Source organism: Anser anser, assembly GCF_964211835.1.
Source record: "Anser anser genome assembly, chromosome: 2".
NCBI lineage: Eukaryota > Metazoa > Chordata > Aves > Anseriformes > Anatidae > Anser > Anser anser.
The window spans coordinates 109,481,231-109,501,444 of record NC_139721.1 but is presented as its reverse complement, the minus strand read 5'-3'; the positions used below and the strand labels follow the sequence as shown (position 1 = coordinate 109,501,444).

At 43.2% G+C, this 20,214-nt stretch overlaps 1 protein-coding gene and 1 long non-coding RNA gene across 2 annotated transcripts in view; both read left to right on the top strand.

The window, feature by feature from the left end:
* Positions 1-9,891, top strand: part of LOC310895452 — a 32,774-nt gene extending 22,883 nt beyond the window's left edge. Inside the window, exon 2 of the long non-coding RNA XR_014580700.1 lies at positions 1,036-9,891. This is a non-coding gene — a long non-coding RNA (uncharacterized lncRNA). The remainder of the gene's footprint in view (positions 1-1,035) is intronic.
* Positions 1-20,214, top strand: part of JARID2 (jumonji and AT-rich interaction domain containing 2) — a 211,172-nt gene that overhangs the window by 40,139 nt on the left and 150,819 nt on the right. The gene's annotated exons all lie outside the window — the stretch shown is intronic.

The following is a 20,214-nucleotide window of genomic DNA, read 5'->3' as shown; positions in this document are numbered from 1 at the left end:
AGCCGTCACCAGATCAAGGCGTATTCTTTCCACATGATGTTGAGGAACATCTAGAAACTTTGGAATAAAGTTTTGGTTTTTGTTACTTTACAAATATTGTTACAACCCGGTATAAAACAATGTAAAGATTTTGAGAGAGACCAGCCAAACAGCAGGAGGCATGAATTATTCTGGCTGGCTCTTAACTGAGGAATTCATGAATAGACAGGAACTTTGATCTGTACCTGCTTTGTACCTTGTACAAGCAAGGCCCTTGGGGTTTATCCACCCAGTAAGTCTGGTACTTCAGCAAATCCACCTGTGTAGGTTTGGTCGGGTGGGTGGGATGAGTGAGCTGTGTGGCCTCTGCCGTCACCAGAGCGAGACTTGTAGGCAGCTGGGTGGAGGTGAGGATTTACTGGGGACTCCTTTTTCAGTTTGGGGTTTCGCACTGAATGCTTGCTACCTGCTCTCCCTTCAAAGTGCTTAATGCTTTGAAGTTTTGCAGTGTCTCCCGTGAAAAGACCTTCAGGGATCTTCAGTTCCTCCTCCCCAAAATCTTGTCAGGCAGAAGGGAGTATGATCTTGCTTCTGTAAACAGCGGGATCAGTATGCAGAGCAACTTGCCTGGAGTCATATGTGAGCAAGGCAAGAAGATTTCCCCGGCCTGCCCCTCGGTGTTGGGTTTTCCCCGCAGGATTTTCTCTTCTATCAGCAGCGGTGACGGGTCACCAGCACAGCCCTGTTCTGGGGATCTGGAGTTGGGCAGAGCCAGCTGGCTGGTTGCTCCGTGAGGTGTGCAAAGCTGGGGTGCGCAGATGTGTAAAAATAAGGTGCCTTTCTTCCTTGTGTGGTTGGCAGGTGATGTTGCAAGTAGCAAATCTGTCAAGGCAGCATTGCTATCCCCACCCTTGTCAGTGTATACAAAAGGGGACTGACGTGAAGGACGGTTGGGGGAAATGCATTCTGCTCTTGTACTGCATTGTATTTAATCATAAGCAGCAATGTCACGATAGCTAACAAAATAGATGCATCCTCCTTCTACTTCCTCCATAGTTCCTGGAACAGACTCTGAATAGCATCTTGTCTCAGACTGCGGTAAATCAACACTGAACAAAGGCATTATGAACAGGACTACCCACGGATGTCATGGGAAGAAACGAAAAATTTCAAGGCTTTACTTCTGTGCAATTGTTGCAGAACTTCTTTTTCTCTTTTCTTCGTAAGTGATTAAAAGCTCCAAGAAGAGTAACATCCCCTTTTTAAAAATCTGCTGTCAAAACAGAAATGAAATGTACAATGCAAACAAAAAACAAATTCTGTTTAGGTAACAATGACCTGTCTAAGTTGTCCGTGGTGTGTGGTCCTCAGAGCCAAAGTAGCTTCTGTTTAATTTATAATGCACACATGCTCTGCAGTGTGCATCAGGAGGAAGGGGAAAAAAAAAAGGGAAAAAAACCTTGTGGAAAAAGGGGGATTAGAAGCAAACTGACAGACTGTTTATTACGCAGCATATAACTTACCAAATGGCTTCATTTTTCTTCGTGGTCCAGACTTGTCACTTCCATTTGGCAAACTCCAACACTGCAAAGTCTGAAAGCAGCTATTATTGGCTTCTGCCTGAACTGTGCTCAGCTCATATAAATTTGGTGTCTGATCTTTTATATTGAGATTAATAAATATTTATTTAAGCAGACCAAATATCGCCATGCCTTTCCTACAAAATGGGAATTTGAATGTAGTGCAAGATTTTCAGGTAGGCATGTGATTGCTTGAATATGTATAATTTAGCTTCACACATTTATACCTCTTTTTTCTCAGTACCTCTCTGTTCTGCAGTGCTGTGTGTAAAATACACAGCCAAACGTATAGGCAGGGACCACAATTAGATAATCACCAGTTAAAAATCTGCAAAACTGAGCAGTTTAGTGTGGAGAAGAACAAACAACACAACATGGTGCCATTGGTTTAACAAAAGTGTATGTAGAAAAAGATGTCTGGGGTGCTGTCAGAGGGGTATTGTGTGTAATGAGAGATAGCAAGAAGCCACTTTTGGGTTGCGCCAACCTTGCATCGCTTCCAGTTCTCTGTCATTTGGATTTGGGATCAGCCCCTATTATTTTCTGCCTGCCCCCTCATCCCCAGCCTTGTCTTTGGGGTGTCCCGTAATGGCAAACATGGTGTTGGAGGTGCTGTTCCTGGAAGGACTCTGCATGCTTCACCCTCTCTGTAAAGCACCTTGGGTGGTTGGTATTTGGGGGTTGGCAGTGGGAAGGGAGCGTGTGCATGATGCTACCTTTCCCAGGCTCCGATCCAGAAGATGTTAAACTCTGTCTTGATGGTGGTTTCAACAGCAGGTGAATCACACCATTACTTAATACGGTTAAGAGCTGAAATCTTCTACTTCTACTTTCAAGGCATCCTTCAGCCAGAATGATTGATTTCCTCTTCCTGTAGGAAGGCTTGAGACATACGTACGATTCCTCTTCGTACTATTGGGGCTGGTTGGGAGATTCAGAGAGTACAGAGCATTAGTAATTTGCTGTTTCTTTCTTCTAGCTTTTAAGACACCTGTTCTATTTCCTGATAAGGAAATTTATCTGTAACACCAGTTCTACCAGTATTCATAGTTGTCTGTGGTTGTCCCCTGTTGCTCATGAATTTTCAAAGATTTCTTTCTGAAGTCCAGGAAAGCTTTTATTTTAAGAGCTCTGAATTGCTCAGAAAGGCTGAATCTTATGGTCTGTATGCATAGAGTTTGCATTTGTGTAGTAGATAGCTACTAAATTTGTTCTTTATGCTGTGGTAAGTAGGAAAATCCATTTTGATTTTTTTTCTGTGTGCTATTCTTCCTAACGTCTGATGTTAGGGGAGTCATATTTGGATTCCCCCCCTTCCTGGAATAAAAGCAAATGAATAGCCACAAAAATAGTCCCCAAGCTTCAAGTCAAACTGATTCTTCTTCGCTTTTTCTTCAGAAAATTATGGGAGAAACTTGATGTGTATTGAAACCTCTCAAACCTTTTACGATTGCGGGAGGGATGTGGAATTGTCAGCTGAGGCAGTTGTACTCCTACGTGTTCATCCATCACTGGTGGAGATGGGAGAAGCCGTAAATAGCTGTAGAGCATGAATAAATGCCTCTCTCCTAGTTTGTACAGTTTTCCTTCCATCTGATAGACTGCCGTTCTGTGATTGTATAATCTCCATGGAGCCTTTCAGGAAGAATGAGACCTCAAATTTTGTGTGTACTTTTTTATTACTCTTAGAAACACATATACACACAAAGCAAAACCCACTCAATCCATCCTCAGAATCTTCTTGACAAGGTTTCGGTGTGTATTGTAAAGAAATAAAGGGACTAATTTCATTTTTTATATATGCTGCCAATTTTGTTTTTCTATACATACTACCTTTAAGGCAGATTTACAGGAGAGACATTTTTGGCATCAGTCAGCGTGAGTCAGTGAACCCTTCCATCAGTTTACAAGTTCTGACAAAACCTGCTTTCAGACGCTGGTTTTGATGCACACCAGGACTCTGGTAAAGTGGAGTTCTGCCTGCCCATCTCTGTAATTAGAAGAAGCCATCAGGAAGAATAGTTTTATTTTCAATTGCTTAAGGACAAAATGCAAAACAGTGTTCTGTAATTTGTCCCTATAGATACGTGACGGTTCATCCTGACCCAGAACATTTCTTCCATTTCTTTTCTTCAGTTCTGAGCAAGCATTGTATCTTTGCAGAGCAGGATTTACATAATCTGGATATTAGAACTGATGTCAATTTTTTCAAGTGTAACTTCAAAGAATGGGAAAAACAGAATGTTCTTTCCCATATTTTGGAGCTAAAAATATTTATCTTTTTTATGAAATCAGAATATTTAATCTTTCAGTTCGCAGTCCTCCTGGCATTATTTAAGACAATTTCATCAAATGCATGTTCAGTCTAGGTCAGAAAAGAGTTTTGTGCAGCCTAGCAGCTGTTACCTGCCATTCATTTGCTGAATATGGGAGATTGATGTGTTTTATTGGGCCAGCACAGCTTTCAGTTGCAATGTTCTTGAAGCTACTTTCCACAGAATTTGATTTAAAATATGCATAACTAATAAAAGTGTTCTTGGAACAGAATACGTATTTAAAACCCAGGAATAATTTCTGTTTCTGGTTGGTACGCAAGACACTGGGCCTGTTTATCATGGCTCCTCCTTACTGGCTGCTCCCGTTAAGGGAATTCTTATAGCGCTATATGAGAAAGGAACAATTATGGGAGAGGTGGAAAAGATTTTTGAATTCTGCCATTTTGGTCCTGATTTCTTGTGATAATGCTCTTTGCAAAAGGAGACTGCCTAAATTGCAGGGTGAATAGAGAGAACTTAGTTGTTTACAAATATTTTTGTTAGTTTCTGTGTGATTCTGAATTTCTGTTAACTGATGAGTTACTTTAGTTGTTAACGTAATACAGAAATCATCTCTTGCCATTTGGAGAAACTGTGTTAACCATTAAGGAATTAACTGTTTTTCCTCTGGTACAAATAAGGGAATGAGGACAGATTTTTTTTTCCCCTTCTCTCTTTCTAGGTGTGCCAACCCAAATGGGGTGCATATTCCTTTAAAAATCCCCTTGGAACAGAAATGCTCATGTGTTGCAAGTATTCAGAGACAAATACCGCTGCTGTTACACTTTAGGGACTCTGGAATAAATCTTAGAGGCCAATAATAGCGCAGTGTTTCAGCTGCTTTAACTGAGGGGTAGAAATGGTATTGCTAAGCTTGGTATGAAACTCGGAGCTCTGCATGGGATGTGTTAGCCAGCCGGCAACGCAGTGGCTGAGCAGCCATCCCGTTGTCACTCTGCTGCTGAAACGGGGAAATACATCTTTTGTGAAAGGGACGTGTGTCCTCGCATCATCTTGCGATCCCAGCGTTGGCACTCAGGCAGCTGTGAGTGCAGACCTAGAGCCTCCTATCGCAGTAACTACCACGTGTGAGTGCTCGCAAGTCATTTTACAACCGAGCTCTCTGACCACCGAGATGGCATGTCTCGCACACCGCGCACCTGGTGTTTGCATCCTCAGCCCCGCTTCTTGAAAAGCGGCTTGTGCAGGACGTGACGTGAGAGCAGCTGGCTTCTGAGGTGCTTTTCAGTGAGTTTCCTTTTGTTCAGCTCATGGTATCTGCGTGGTGGGAGAAGTGTGGGTGTTAATCGGTAACATACGTCAGGTGGGTGCAGGCCAGGTTGCACAGTCCCCACCAGCAGCGCTGTTTAATGCAGAGCCGTGCCAGTGCAGATGCAGAGGTGGCAGAGCTGGGACATGGTATCATCCAAAAAAAGCTAAAAGAAATAAATGTCATTGTCTTCCCAAGACGGCGCTGTGATTTCATTCGCCTTTAGGAAGCCTGGGCTCCTGCTGGTGAGGCTGGAGCGGAAGAAGCAACGTGTGGGTTTTGGAGCTGGAGTTGGCCTACAGTCTTGGTCTCAAGTCTTCCTTATATTTTAAATTTGGGAGTACTGACTCTTAATAATTAGTGTGCCAGACTTGTTGTTTTTGAGGTAATGGGAAAAATAAATCGTTAAAGCAAACGGAAAAGACAACCAGGACCAAGCATGTTAGCCAGACACAGCGCTTCTTTCAAGTGGGGAGCTCTGCTAACTTTAAAAACAGTGCTTTCCCATCTTAGAGCTGCATTCGTAGTAATTGGCACCGAATTTCTATTGTATGCTTTTTAACATTCACGCCATTTGTTTTTACCACAAGTCTCTTTCTGAAGCAACTTCCATGGCAGAGTGGGGGACGCTTTTTGTGGAAAGGTATGATTTGCCTTTCCTTTCTACGCGCTGTGAGGTATGGAAATATAATTATTCGTGTTTACATAGGAGGAAGTGGAAGCACAGAGCCGGTCTGTGTGAGGCCAGCCAGCAAAGCCAGGGGCAGTCGGATGTGAAATTCCAGCGCCGACGCCTCGCCGAGCTCGCGGTGCCCCTTCCCGGCCGTCGGAAATGGCACGCCGGTGGCCGCCTCTGCAGGGAGATGGGGATGGGAGGGCTGGAAAGGTGGCTGGAGCAGGGAGAAAACGTATAGGCATTGCAGATGGTCTGGGTTGGTTTCTGCACCAGCAGTGTCATCGATGTAACGCGTTATTTAGGGTGGGTTCGGGGTCTCGTTTTCCTTTCGCAAAGCAGCGACGTGGGAAGTGTGAAGATGCGCAAGGCTCTCGTCTTGCTGCTTTTAAGCTGAATTTACCCAAGCGCAAAAGCATCTTCCCTGTTTTAAAAATCAGCGTACATAGGGTTTTTCGCATCTGAACAGTTGCGAACTTTAATGCTGAGAAACCTCAGCCTGAAAGGAAACCTTTTTATAGTCGCCACGTGAGGGAATATAAATAGATCTTTAGATTGAAGGGCTCTTTCATCCCGTGTCTGGAGCGGCTGGGACAGCGGTCGCTTGTGCTGGGGAAATGGTGAGCTTGCAGCTCAGATTCCTCTGGAGCTGGGGAAGCTAATTAAGTGAAAAGTAGTTAGTGCTTGAAAGTACAATGCCATATACGTTTTCAGATGGCTGTGCCCCCCCTCCTCTCCTCCCCCACACCTTTTTTGGTATTTAATGAACAAGTCTTGCACTTTGAACAAAATCATCACCATTCTCCTTCTTTATTTTGCTTTTTTGTGGGAAGTGTGACTCATAAAATATTTTAATCCCTGTTATTGAGCATCATTAAAATGAAGATTGTTCCCTGGCAGTGTGTTTTTGATTTAAGAACCCTTCATACTGCGAGTGCTCTCTCTATTGAAGAACAACATATATTAAGTTGATGAAATTAAAGTTTTATAAGGCAGTGTAATCATAACTTTTTTTCTTATGTAAATTAAAAATATTTTGTGATTTTTTTAAAAAAAATCTTTGCTTTCATGCATGCAGACACATCTTATTTGACCATCCGAAGCACGTTAAACTACTGGTTTAGCTCAAAAGGCAGATGAGAAAAAGCAGTGATATGCTTGAAAAATAGGATTTCCTTGAAAAGTGTTTAATGTTCACAGTAGACTCAGCTTAAGATGAGAAAAACGTGTTTGTGACGGACCGTAGGGAAATTGCTTATCACCCTTGATTCATCCTGGTTAGAAGGGGGCAGCTCTGCGCCAGCCCCTCGGCGATGCTCAGCAGCCCCAGTACAGCTGGGGGATGCAGCCCCCGGCTTTGGCCACATTTGTGCCCTGCTTCACGCGATTCCCTGCTTTTGTAGGGTAGTGTTTGAGGCTGGTCGTGGTGGAATTTAAGCACAGATTTATTTTGGGAGGCTTTATAGGGTCTGTGTGCATGAGTGAGAGCGTCCCCAAAGTTTGTAAATATCTGTTGCATTAAAAAACAGGGAAAATTAGGTGCACGGAGCAGATTCTCAGAACATTCTGTGTGTTTAGCGAATGCTTTCATTTAATTTTTTTCCTTACTCTTCTTAAAAAAACAAACAAGCAAACAAACAAAAAACTAATCTGATTTTGGATGAGAGCAACAGATTTAATAACCGCATGGTCCTGGGTAGTGCATGCCTTGCTGGAAAGTGAGGGCAGACCATAAAAATTGCAGCAGCATAAATCTCTCAGGTTAGTAATTAAACATACCAAACAAATTGTATTTTATTTATTTTCCTTTTCATGCACTGCCATTTTGCATGTAACAAGGTTAAGATGGAGATTTATTTGTCTTTATTTCTTCTAAAATTCTCCATTCCTTCACTCACAGTGGTTATAAACTCATAAACAGTCGAGATTTCATTAGAAACCGTCCAATTTAAAAGGGAACTGGGCGGGAGGTAGGAAACAATGCCAAGTGGACTCCTAAATTGCTCAGGATGTTGTAAATAGGGCTGCCGCCTTTTGATCTCGCCAAGGGTCACAGGGATGCCGTTAGTTTGACCAAAGGATGTTGGGGGCAAGTGGCAGAAATCACCTACCTTCCATCCTGTTTTCCACTTCCATTACTTTGCTTAGGGCTGGTGTTATTAAGAAGGTGTAAGGAAGCAGCTTAGACAGGCCTCCTTCCCTTTAGGGTCTTGCTGCCATTAGAGAATTAGAAAGCGTGTTTGTTTCTGGTCTGTTCAGATGTTTTATGGCAGCCTGTTGTTGCTTGCTGGCTGCTTAGGCTAGCTACCGAGTCTCATTAAGTGCAACGTCAGGCTGGTGCTTAGGAAGGAGAGGGGAGATGAAAGCTTGTGCGTAACTGCAGAGCCTGGATGTAAAGTTAATACCGGCAGATTGCCTGTGTTCGTGTGTGTTAGGGAGAAGAAGGTACTTGCATAAATACCCAGTGAAGCTGAGGCAGGGAGCTCTGTCTGAGTGTAAGCGTGTAAGTATTTAGGTATAAATGATAACAAAATGCAATACCTGCCGATTTATTTATTTACGTAGATATTTTCAATTCCTGCACATGCCTCTCTTTTTCAGACAAAGCCTTAGAGGTAACGTTTCAAGGACATAAATTAGGCTTGAGAGAGCCACCTCTGGCTTTTAGTAGAGAAATGGAGAGGCGAATGAAGAGCCTGCTGACTTGACACGCCGCTACCTCCCCTGCATGAGGGGGGCAGAGCAGCAAGCTTTGCCATGCCCCCGCATCCATGGTTGCCCCCTGCTGAGAAAACTCAGCTCTTCCCTGACTCGTGTGGGGTGACTTCTCCAGCCTCCCGTCCTGCTGGGGAGGGCAGCGGTGGGGCACAGTCGAGAAATGTCAGGATGCACAGCCACCCCTGCCTGATGGATGCGCTGCCTTCGCGTGACAGCGCGTGAAAAGCACAGCCAGCTAACTGTGCCTGCTCCCTCCGTGGTGCTCAGGAAACTGGGGCTGCTTCAGCCGCCTTTAGCAAGCAGCAGGCAGCTTCTAAAAACGCATGGCTGTGATCAGAGGTGCCTCTAAACCTTACGTGTTGCGGTGTCTCTCCTTACATGGAACAACACGACCACTTGGATTTGGAGTGTGCTTTTGCAGCAGCGTGTGGACGTTTTTGTATAGGAGAGATTTTTTTTCTGCATTGTTTAGACAAGTGAATATGGAGGAAATCAGTTTATGAAAAATAATTGCTTCCTGTTCAGATAACATCGTGTCTCTATGGCAAATGTAGTAAACTGGTTTCTTAAACATTCCTGGTTATTTGCAGAAACAATCTTTTCAAATATCGGTCAGGTTGTAAAGTAGAAAATCTGATGCTAATCTGCGCTAAATGCCAATAAAACTGGGAGCAGAGGCTGGGGAAAATATTTTAAGGCATTTACTAGAAAGATACATATTTGGTACAATTAGTCATGTTCCAATAATCATGTTTTTTTGTTGTTTTTGTGAGCTACTGTATTTTAACTCGTCTGGGGTCCATTATGGTGCGGTTCATAAACAAGATGAAACTATGTGGCTAATAACATGAAATGTTTCCTACTTTGATCTAATCAGAAGTCTGTCTTGAGCTGCTGGTTTAGATCTTCATCAGAGGAGAGGAGAATGTCGGAAACAAGTACTTTAAATGTTTCTCTCTTGGCAATTAGCCACAGGAGCTCCATTATTACTTTTTGCATGGATCAAATGAGGTCAGGGGAATGAGCTTCCTGCATGAGGTCGTTCTCAGAAGCTGCAGCAGACAGTAATTGCTAACATCTCCATCCTGTAGATCTCTATTCTGAAAATGGACGTGGGAAATAATCTAGAACCTCAGAGGGAGGCATACGAAATGCCGACGAATGGTTTCGGGGCCTCTAAGGAAACAGTAATTTGACCATGCTGTTTTGCATTGAGATAAATATTAATAGCTTTCTGAAGATTTCGATGGTGGTGGTAAAAGAACAAGAGCCGTTTAAGCATAATGCCTGTCTGTTTTTAAAAGGTTAAAAAAAAAAAAAAAGGCACCAACCGTTGGAAATTTGACTTATCATTTACTGTGGCATTTTAAGAAAATAAAATTGATTGCGTGGTGATTGAAAAATGAATGCATTAAAAGCAGTGTCTGCACATATATCTTTGTGTGAATATACAAATATAAGGCCTTTTCTCTGTATTTTACAATGAATTTCCACTATATTAAGTCTGTGAATCAAAAATGTTTATTTAAGGCTGTAATCCTAATCACAAATTTGTGTGTAGGATATTTCCTTGAAGAGTCCTTGGAACTTCCCTTGGCATAAGCCCATATCCTGATGAGGGATCTTGGGCAGATGAAGGGACCAGCATCATCTTTTGTAAATGTATGCGTTCAGTTTTAATATCGGCGTTATCCATTGACTTTCAGCTCTCTAGAATGAACAGTAGAAACAGGAAAATTGTATATTTGATAATGATCTATTGATGTGACAGCGTTAACCTCATGACCTACTATGCAGTTTCTGCTATGCAGTATAAGTGCAGTATATGCAGTATAATTAAGTTGCCTCGTCAAGTGAGGCAATAGCCCTACCAATAAGTAGCTTTTAAAAAATAATGTTCAAATATGCAAAATATTTTGATATTAAACAGTATATTTAATGAACAATTAAACAAAAGGTTTTGTTTAGGATTATTATTAATTTTTTAAGGAAATCTGTATTCAACTGGACTCCATTCATTCCCCCTTCCCCTAGCGCTGAGATGTTTGAGTGCTTTTAATGGCAAAAGTGATCTGAGTTTCTTTTCGTTCCAAGTCAAAGTGTTTATTTTTTAGCTGGGTTGTTCTTTCTGGAGCTCTGCTGTGTCCATTGGAGCTCTGATCAGGCCTGTTCATTGGAAACACTTCCCTGCATTGCCTTTGAATCCCAGGGGCAGGTGTTCTTGGTGCAGAGTTGGACAGGTTTCTATCTTTGTGCTCACCTGAGTTTTTGAGCAGTGAAGACTCTGTGAACACAGCTGGAGACAGATGTTTGGATTTGGGCTCCAGCATACTGTTTTAGTTGGTATGTTACCATGAGAGGTGCAGCTAAACCCTCTGTGGTTTCACAGGGCCTCGTCTGTGGAGCAGAGCTCAGCTGGAGCAAAGCAGGACGAGGAGGGAGGCTGATGCCTCTGGCCTTCCCCTCTCTGGTCAACAAAAGAAGTAGCTCCAGCCAGAGCTCCAGTAACAGCTCTGTCTGTTACTATGCACGTAGCAAGGTATTTCTGAGCAGAGCTGAGGGAAGAACCAAAGTTGGTTTGTGGCAATCGAGTTTCAACTCTTTGCATGGTACTTGTGGAAGTTTTCAGAAGTCTTTCTGATCCCGACAGTATTCCCCAGTGTGAGAAATTCAGATTTTGCTTCAAAATATGTGTTTATAGCTCCCATTGTTAGAGTGGGATGTTTGAAATGTGAATTGTGTAGCTGAACCAAAAGATTAAAAAAACAAAACAAAATACCCCACGTGGGCAGAGCCTGGAGTATTTTCTGTCTTTAGGAAATTTGGAGATGTAGTATTAGTTTAGGAAGCTTGCTCATAACTAAGGAAACCTGTGAACAGACAGAACTGGTGTAATAAAATAACATTCAAACAAGAAAGGCAAAGAAATCAATCAGAAAAGAGAAATGTACAATAAAATCTCAGTAAAGACAGTAAAATGGCTTCAGTCTTTCAGTATGCTGATGCTGGTGGCTAGAGAAAATCTCACTTGTTGTTGAGTAGCATGGTTTGCTGATGAGCTGATTTTAAGAAATGAGGATATGAAATACTTAGAGGATATTGTCTTCTGTCTCTGAAAGGAAAGATACCATCTCTCTCATATACACTGGTTGAAATTTTAATTAAACTCGAGCCAAAAAGCATTGCTGACTAGACTAAAGCAAATTCATTCAGAGACTGAAGAGACTGAGGGTGAGGGATTTCTATGTGGGGGGAAGATAAGGAACATTATTTAATATGTTTATGCCATGTTCATAGTTGAAATACTTGTATGCAGGAACCTTTCATTAAAAACTGTTTCAGTGGGGGTGTACTTGTCACGGATGTTCAATGCGGAGGGGTCAGAAGGCAGGAAAGAAGAGCGCTTGGTACGGGAAGGGAAATGCTCACAGAAGGAAGACGAATAATCATATCCACTCCTGCCATGCCTCGTTTTCTTCCTGCTCCTTCAGTTGGCAGGGTCAGCAGACAAGTGCAAGCAAACGCTCTTTAATTTTCAGTTTGGTAGCTCGACCTCATCGCACCCCGGGATTTTGGTGGCCGCGGGGCCCAGGCCGCCTCAGGGAGGCCCCAGCTGGTGAGGCTGGGCCGCGGTGCCTCCGCACCTAGGGTGTGCAGGGGCAGCTGACAGCCTGCCGGATTCGGCCCAGAGAGCAACGTTTAAGCACGATTGTGGCGGTGTGTTGAAATAAACTCTGTTAAGATTACACTGCTGTATTCTTGGCAGGCTCGCTGTAAACCACAGTGTGTTTTTTGGTGTGTACGTGGCTTTTTTTCTTTTTTTTCATACGGGTAAGCAGATTAGTTAATGCCTGCCTTTCATGAGCAGAGGCTTTCATCCTTAATACTCGGGTTAAACTGCATTCAAGCTGTCTGTAGCCTGTGTGAAGGTCAAACTACCATTTTGATTTCCTCTCCCCGTGCTGCGAGCGCTGGTGCAGGGCTGTGTGTGACCCTTCTCCCTGCCACCCGGCCTGAGGGACGCCGTCGTGCTGGAAGCCGCCTTTCAGAGGGGGGGATTATGCCCCCCTCCACCCCCTTCCTTCCACAGAGTGAAGGTTTACGTGTACGTTATTAAATGCCGGGCTCTGAGAGCAGCAGATGGGGATGGGACATGCACGTGTCTCCCCGCTGAAGGCCTTGCGGCTTGGCTCTGACGAGCAGCAAGCTCCTGCCTGGCCTGCCCGAGTGAAAGGGCTTGCCCCGAAATAGCCTCCTGCTCTGAGGGTTTGTGCTCTGGAGGACAGTGCTGACTCGAGCAAGTATTGAAGTATACCATGTCCAGAACAACCCACCTTTCCTTTTCCCTCCCCTCCCATAGGATCGCTGCTGTCTGAGCCACTGGCTGCCTGAGCATCCACCATCTGGTACCCAAACCAAATTAGAAGAATGCACTGTTTTAATTATTTTCTACTTGTGTGGTCAGGAGGTTATTTGGTCTGGTGAGCTGTACTTCAGGCCCTTTCTCTCATTAATACCACCTTGTACACATCCTGCGCGAGTACCGGAGTGGTTAAGTTATCCACTTGTGTGGCCAGCTCTTGATATGACACAGTGGCCAGTATTTACAATTACAAGAGGAAGCTGTTATATGTGGATTATCCTGTATTTTTCTCCAGTGATGGTAATTACCTACATAAATTTCAACTTAATCCTAGGAATGAAGTCTTGCTAAAAATACACACATAAAAATTCCATTATCCAGAAGTAAATTTGGGTCATTTGAGTTTATAAATGGTATTTATTAAAGAGACTCTTTTCTGGTTTGGAGGAATCCTGCAGAAATCTTTGGCTGCAAAAGCCAGTAGGCTTAAAAAAAAAAAAAAAGTGCAGGACTTGACGGGAGAAGGGAGCAAAAGCTACAACTAAGAGAAACAGTTTTGTCAGCTTATGGGATGAGGGATCATTTTTCACTTTAACAGACAAAGCAAATGCTTGTAGCTGGAACATTAAAGCTGGATATGCCTCTGCAAGACATTCTGCGTGACTTTTCTGCTTTTAACGCGTCCTTCCTGGAGACCAGTGATAAAGGCAACAAATCAGACAATAGCAAGCAGTCAAACTCCTGCGTCTCCAAATCTAAACAGATAGATGGCAGATTTAAAAACGCCATCCTTCAATCTAGCTATTGATGTCTTCTTCTAATTATTGATACGAGCTTTACTGCAACAGCTCTGTACGGTACAGAAACCTGGGCAGGGCGGTGTTATGCTTCAGCCTGGGTTCTCCATTGCACTTCAAAAATTCAGAAAACAAACCCTAAGGGGATATAGCTGCAGGAAGACAGAAGGGTAATTAAGGGCACCATGTTCTGAATTTGGCTGGGTTTTTTGAAGCTGTTTCTGCCTCTAGACACCGTGGTAGCAATAGTAGTTACTTGTCTGTAGCTTTAGAGCTGTAGCATAGCTGAAATCTTGCTGGATAAATTCTTGTGTGTGTGAAGGGAACTCATGCTGGGGATCAAGAAAGGACTTGTTGCACCTGAGAGCAAGAATAGCTGTACATATTGGCACGGGATTAAGCTGACATGCCTCCAAGTCACTGCAGGGCTTCCAAGTGTCAGTTTTTAGACAGTACATGTAGTGATGGTCTTTTCAAAAGGAATAAATCATCCAAATGTATCTGAGAGAGTTCAGTATGGTTGCGTCTGGGTGCTGATTGCAATTTAAAACAGTGGCGATTCCTTTTATCTCTCTGGAAGCTAAATAGCTTGAACTCCTAGGGCTCCTTTAATGAAGAGACCTTAAATTTTTATATTTATTTCAATCTTTTATTTAATGGTAGAGTTCCTATTGGGTATGCTGATTGTATGCCTCAAGTTACTCAGAAATGTGGAAGGAAAAAAAAAACATGTGAAAAGAATGCAAAATCATAACAATATGAGGAGGAAAGGGCTAAATTCCATGTCATCAGCATGTCACAGAGCCCTTCAACATTGTGCAGTTGGTAGCAGAACATGAAAGAAATTCAGACTTGCATATCTAATTTGGTAGTCCAGCCTGTGCAGCTTGCTAATACAGTGTAACTTCCTGCACTGGTGCAAGACTTGCCCGAATGGTGTAACACGCAAATGTATGTTACAAGGAGACTTTAAAACACGTTCTTGGTAGGTTAATGGGGAGGCTTAGTGTAGAATTAAGCAGGCGTTTCAGAAACAAAGAAAAAAATTTTGTGGTTTCTGAATTCCCTTGCACAACCTCTTCGGATCTATACAACGTGAACTGAGTTTGCAGATGGAAAGATTAGTTCACTGAAACCACGTCACAGATAAACAGGGCACGGCTGAGAGAGGGGTGTGTGCGTGTGTGGGAGTACGTGCGTGAATCTGTAGACTTGTCTTCATGGATTTATGAATAACAGTTAATTCCTACAGAATAATTCAGGTGTGGTTTTTGACAAAGAGGGGCTATCATTGCATTTCTTGAGTCAGTGTAGGTATGCTCATGTTAAAGATGCTCACCTGGTTTTTTTTTTGTTTTGTTTTTTGTTTTGGTTTTTTTTGGTAACATTCTGTCTTTAATGAACGCTTCCAGTTCTGATTTTTTTTGTTGTTGAATTCAACAGAAGCTACCTCCAGCCATTTCTCTTTGAAGCTCTGTTATATTCAACCATTCTTGCTCCAGTTCTCTCCTGCCAACTCAGTTCTTAACTTTTCTTTTCCTTTCCTTTTTTATTTTGTGAGATGCTACAAAATATTCATGTTATTTAGAAACAGCGTAGGTCAGGTTTAAAAGTATTGGGGTATCTCAGCTTGACAGTTTTCAAAGGCATATTACAACTTGTTAGTAGTGTCTTTGTGTGTAGGCTCAGGTGCTCTGCCTTCAGTAGCTTGTGTAAGTGCGTGCTGCTGAAAGGAAAGTTACTTGGAAGTAATACATTTGAGTATTTGAGAAACGTCCTTATGGTGCTAGATAAGATACTAAATGTTAAATGGGAAAAATCTGTGTCTTCAGTAAGTAACTGTTTAAAAATAATAGGTTTGATATCTTTAACATTAGAAATCCTCCATGTGGCTTTGTCAGAGGTCCGCATTGGGGGATCCTGACAGGTGTCTTCGCTTTCAAGGTATTCTAAATGAAAACTTTGAAAACAAAGATGATGTTATAGTAGAATCATCTCACAGTATAATACTGGAAAACATTTAATATTTCTTATAATATTGCTGGTTTATTCTCATGTATCTTTCCAGATGGACTAATTTTTTTTCACCTTTGCAGCAGGCCACTATTGGGTCCGGTAGTGGAGTATCATGACAGCTGGTGTACAGGTATAGCCTCACACCTGAGAAGTAAAAACCTTTCCTTTTCATGAACCTTAACTCAGAAGTCAAATTTGACCTGAACCAACTCCAAAAGGTCTCTTAACAGCTGTAGTTCATATTAATTTCTGAAACTTTGGGTATATAGACAGAGTAACTAGGGTTTATCTATTTTTTTTTAAACACTGAAAGATTTATTCATCGTTCTTTGACACCCTTGAGCTGAGTAAACCATCGTCTGAAATCTTGAATGACGTGCTCAGCAGGGAGCAAAGCCTGGCCCAAGTTTTATAAGGGGAATGTTGGCACAACACAAACTTTATTAATACTTGCGGTCAATCTGCTGTAGTATTTAAAATCCCTGGTTTCCATGTTACTTTGTAAATACAGCTTTTCTTCCTTTGCGTGAAGGTTGACCCTTTGTGACTTTTGGATTTGTGCAAGCTTCTACTTTTACCCTTGCTTTTTTTTTTTCTAGGGAAAATACGGGAGGCATGGTCTGAGATTAGAGATAAGAGATACTGGCTTTGTCCATGTTGTTTTGGTTGTCCAGAGAGAATTTGGCTGTATAGAAAGGCAGTGATAAAAGAGCTTTTTTTGGAGCCTCATCAGTGAGGAGAACATTTGCAAATCAGCCTCAGCAAGATAGTGGACATTGAAGGACCTGATGCTGTTTAGAAAACACTACTCAAAAGATAAAACATTTCATTAAGATGCTGTGCTCTGCTCATAAGTGAGGTCTGAGAGACGGGCTGGGGAACGGTTCGGCTGTGACAAACTCAGCTGCGAGGCTGTGCACGCTTCTCCTGGCAGCTCCGGCTTTCTGAGGCACAGAGGTGTAAGAGGGGAGAGGTTGTTGGTCATGAACTGCCGCTTGTTCCTGGTGCAGCTCTTCTGGTGCCTTTAACTCTTCACGGAACACGAGTGAATTAAATCATCTGTATTTCTCTGTGCTCGAAGTGCTCCACAAAACTGAACTCACAGTAGTGCTCATCACAGTCAATGACAAAAATGTTGGGGATCCTTTTGCCTTTCCTCCCTTGAATATAGCGCTTTCTGTTCTGCTCAAGGATGCATTCGTTCAGTGTAAGGTCAAGCCCACATCTTATCTTTAAGTCCTCCTTTCCTTCAGGGTATCATCAGGCATACAATTTACAAATCCTCTAAATCTTCTGAGGTGTTTTTCTATGAGTGTTTTAAAAAGTTTATGTAATCTCTGTGAGAGAGGCTTCTGCTAAGCTGGCACACCTTGTATTTGATTAAACCCTTGCCTCCTGCTTGAGGGACAGCTTGGCTAGCTCCACAAATCCGCCAGGATCCCCCGTTCGAGATACACCAGTCAGCTAGAGGGATTTTGTGTGTTCCTGTTTCAAGGTGTGGGGGAAAGGGGAGTTGCAGTGTATGTGCTGTAGTGAACTCATGCAAGAACCATCCCCAGCTGATTACCAAACCAAAATTATTTTGTGCAATGTCCGCAGTTAGACCAATGTCAGTGTTCTGTCTTTTTCTTTGTTTTGCCTTCTTTCTTATCCAAGCGGTTTATGAATAATAATTCTTACTGCAGAGGCGCAGATGACTTTTGTTACGGTTTGCATTGAGTCTTACATACTGAGAGCAATCTTTGCCTCAGTTTGTGTGTTTGTAGCAGGATGAATCCCCTCTAGGTATATTCCCTGACTGTGAAACGATTTGCCTTCTCTCTTTTCTGCCTCAATCCTCTAACATTGCAGGGGGTTTCATCTGCCTACATGGCTTCTCTTACAGCCTTTTATTTTGACTTGGAGATTTAGCACTTTGTCTCTGGTCATTTTTGTGTCTTCCTCAGGACCTCGTCTGAGGTCGTGTTAACTGCTCTGCCCTCGGATCAGAGGTGGTGATGGCCAGGGAGGAGGAGGCCTGGCAATGGTGCTTTCCTCGCAGGCCGGGTTAAAAGCCCTGTGGTGATGGCAAAGAGCCATGGCCTCGGGCCTACCACCCGATTCATGTAGCTTGGGCTGGCTCAAGTTCCTTTTATTTTCGGTGGGTTGCCCTGCCACCCCATTTTGTTGCCTTTCCCCAGGGCTGGGAACTGTAATGGTAAGTTTGTGTTGCAGGGCAGGTGGTTTGTGCCCCCCACCCTCTTCCTTCCCCCCCCCCCCCCCCCCCCCCCCCCCCCCCACATTTTCACAAGAAGTGTTAGTTTCCTGTGCCATGCTCCTGGTGCTGGCCTTCCTCAGTTGGGCTTCTTACACGCTTTGCTACCGTTATTGCAGCATTATTGGTAACACACCAGGTTTGTAATATTAATATACATATATATATGACATTTTAAATCAAATCGAACCCTGGAATATGCTTACATAGCTAGTCTTATTTTGTGGTGCTGGTGGCTCAAGTTTGAGGGGGGTTTGTATTTGGGCTTTGGGTGCTGCTTTGAGGGAATGCACAGTGTTGATAGGGATTAGTGGCGTGAAGATGTTTGTGATGTTTGTTTCGTGCTTTCCGTTCTGTTCACTTAGCCAGCAGCACGTTACCTGGTCAGGCCCAGCTGTAAATGAAGTACCTCAACAGCTGTTAGGTAGCGAGAGAGCATCTCCTGCATCTGCTGTTGCTGTGAATTCGAAATGGCTGCGTTTGGTCCTGGTGCTGTCTTGTGGAGCACTGACCCAGAGAGAATGAGCGACAGAGCAGGCTGCGGAGTTTTTAAAATCTTTTGTGCTTTAATGCAGAGGGAGATAACAGAGGTATCTTAAAAAACAAACCTATCTGCTTCTGTGCATTGACTTCATAACTGATTTTTGCAGTGGTAACCACTGAGATTCTTATTATAAGTGATTTTGGCTACATCTGCAAAAGTAAGCTTTCTGAGACTAAGGTTTTGGCACATGTTTAAAAGGAATTTATTCACCGCTGAGCCCTTTTGAAACAGCGAGTTAAAATATTGATTCTCATGATGAAGAACTCTGTGCATTTTTTGGCCACAGTTTGGGGTGACAGTCTGGATCACTAGTAGGCACCTGATCATATAATTCTTACTCTAGCACGGGTAAAAATGTCAACAGGAGTGAACGACTTATTTTTTTCCCATAATGTTGAAAATGTGTCTGTTGAGTAGATAACTATGTACACGGAGGCACATGCAGAGAGATGTTTTAGGACACGTACACACACTTCTACATTGTCAGCTTTCTCTCAACAGTTACATGGTTGTGCAGTCTGTATCGAGCCACCCAGATTTCTTCCTTTCGACAGCATGTCACTTCAGGATAGGTCAGACCAAGGAAGGCTGCCTGCTCAGCACAGTCTTTCTCTGGATTTTCCTATGTGATATATTTGTGCATAATCTCAGGTTATGGAATCCGAAGTCTTGACAAAATACTGTTGCCTTTCTGTAGTTTTGGTACGAGGGATCTGACTTAGCAAACAGCTGGCTGCTGCTGGAGGTGAAATTAGTGGAGGCAGTGTCAAGGTGCTGTATGAATTGTTTGGAGTTTCTTGCTCGTTTATTCCTGCATGTGGAGACCAGTGGAATGGGCTATAAATAATGTGACAAGGAGCAAGGATGGCTACGTGGGACTTAGGATGTGATTTCACAACTGATGTAAGCCAGCCCAAGACCCATTTCCCCCCCTGTGGCTGGCAGCATGTCCCTCCTTCCTGTTTTATAGTAATTGTTTGGCTACAAATAAATACAGGAATAATTCAGTTCAGAGAACAGGACTGCCACGATCAGCAATAGCCTGGCTTTAGATTAGCCTAAGCCAAGCATGAAACCATATCCCAAAGTTTTATCATCATTGAAAGCTTTCCTTCCAAAGGTACTTATGTAAATAAATGAATTCTGGGGGGGAACAAACAGCAACAGTTACAAGCAACAGTTGAAAACAAGTGGAATTTAAACGTGTATTTCTGGAAGGCTGTTGGGTGACTTGTTGGCTAGGGGAGGTTTGAATAGCTGGCAAAAGCCAGCAATACTTGGTTTTTGCCATGCTTCTGCCATAGGTTGCACAGCACCTCGCCCGAATGCCCAACCTTGTGGGTTGCAGCAGGAGCCTGGAGCTCTGCTTGCTCCTGCTTTTGGTCTGCAGTTTTGGAGGCGTGTACATGCATCCTCTCTCTGCTTCTCATTTTCTGTCGACTCAGGTGCTTGGGCTGCAGCGTGGGTCCTCCTCAGGATTTCTCCAGCCTGGCTGTGGATCGTTTGCAGTGCTCTGAGCTGTCTTGGCCCTCTCAAGAGCCCTCTTTCAGCTTTGGCTTTGTGTGAGTGTAAGGAGAAGAACATGCTCAGTCCTTATTTGAAACGGCTGGCTCCCCCAGGAGCTGTGTGCATTGCTCCACAGCTGTGAATTCGAGCATTGCTGATGCGAGGCTCCTGTTCTTGTGCTTCTGTAGCGGCGACTCCA